Source organism: Apodemus sylvaticus, chromosome 19 (assembly GCF_947179515.1).
Source record: "Apodemus sylvaticus chromosome 19, mApoSyl1.1, whole genome shotgun sequence".
In the NCBI taxonomy this organism is placed as follows: Eukaryota; Metazoa; Chordata; class Mammalia; order Rodentia; family Muridae; genus Apodemus; species Apodemus sylvaticus.
Genome location: NC_067490.1, coordinates 7,651,260 through 7,653,191, shown reverse-complemented (window position 1 = coordinate 7,653,191; position 1,932 = coordinate 7,651,260).

Here is a 1,932-nt window from a genome sequence, read left to right as displayed (position 1 = left end):
CAGGGCAGTTAAGATGAAAAGAGGAACCACTGAGCCACCCAGTTTCCTCATCCATGAAACACAGCCAGCTATTTAAGTCACTTCATGATGCTTGGCTTTGGAAGAAATTGTCCTGTGCGAGATTTCCTGCAGGGAATGCAAAGCCATCAAGTGCAGAAAGACATACGAGAAGACACTCAGAGGTGTCTAGGAAGTTGCTCCTTCTAGGGAGGCACGATTCTCGACATGCTGGTGTAACACTCATGGTAGGTAGGTGGGGGAAGGTTTGCAAGTGTGGGCTCAGGACAATATGGACAAGTATGTTTTGCGTGGGACCAGCTAGCATTGTGTGCCTGCTAAAGACAGGTACACACTGTTCAGAATTCAGTAATATTAGCAGATGGGTGGGGGTTGGCAGCTTTTTGTGAGAGTGAGTCGCCCCATGTGACCATTCCTGTCTCTATGGTGGTAGCTGGGGAGGGGGGCGCACAGGCAATCTAGGAATTTTCATAAAACCAGGTCTCCAAAGAAAAGGTGTTCAAGATCATCAAGTTTTATGCAGCACAGCAGAAGGTCTGTAAAAGGACATGATAATCTTTTCATTTTTGTAAAAGTTCACATTAGTTCACTACCTAAGAGAATGATAGATTTTAAGCCTGACAATGTTGGATGCTTCTATTATAGCACATGGCGAAAATCTGCTAAGTGTGGTACAGAACATTACCCATCCGCCTGGGCTATTTAAGCACTGAAATGCTCTGCTGGAGAATGATGAAAGATTTGGATTAAACTTTTTTCCAGAAAGTATTAGTGAACACATTATCATATTAGTATTAACAGTATGTGTGTGTCCATGTGGGTATGTATGTATGTATGTGAGGACAGACGTTCTGTGTTCAGAAAAGAGCACTGGATTCCCTGGTACCGGTGTTTCAGGCAGTGAGTTGTTTGATGAGTGCTCAGAAGTGAACTCAGATCCTCTGCAAAAGCTGCACATGTGCTTAACCACTGAGCCATAGCTCCTGCTTCATTGCTTAGTCCTGACGATAAGAAAATCTGAACTGGCTCCTATGGAAGGTATGGCTATTGGCAAAATGACTGGTTAATAAAGTGACTGGCTACCTAGAAGGATCACATACAAAGTCTATCCCTTGGTAAAGAAAAGAGCCTTAGGCAGGGCATGATGGCACAATTCCTTTGATCCCAGCACCCAGAATGCAGGTAGATGTCTGGGAGTTCAAGGACAGCCAGGGCTACATAGTGAGGCCCTGCCTCACTAACAACACAAACAAGAGGAGACTAAGCTGGTATTAGTTGCTGGATTCAAGCCGATTAACCTTAGGACAGGACATGGAGTTGTAGTGTTGGAACTGTAGTCACTCTTACTGACCAACGGTGGGCAGTGAGGCCAACCATGAATATTAGCCTCCATCATAACTGAATGGCATCAGCACACAGGAAGGCAGACTTTCTTTTTTCTAAGGCATGAGGTATGGGTCTAAAGAACCCACGTTATTTTACACACACACACACACACACACACACACACACACACACACACACACACACACAGACCACAACTTGGCTCTTTGATGATACTTGAAATGCTTTCTGGTTTAGACAATGATCCTTCTATCTGGACTTTCCAAGTCATGAAACTCGGAACTAGTTCTTACCCAGAATCTAAATGTAGGAAATCAAAGTTCCAAACATTTTAAAAATTGAGTGTGTGTGGCCATGCTTATGCCACAGCTCACATTTGGAGGTCAGAGGTCAACTTTTGGAACGCTATTTTGTGTGTGTACATATGCACGTGTGCCATAAACACATGTGGTCACAGAATGTCGTGTAGAAGTTGGTCCTCCATTATCATGTGGGTTCCCTGGGATTGAACTTTGGTCATCAGGCTGAACAGCAAGTGCTTTTATCTCCTGAGCCATATAGCTGGCCCCA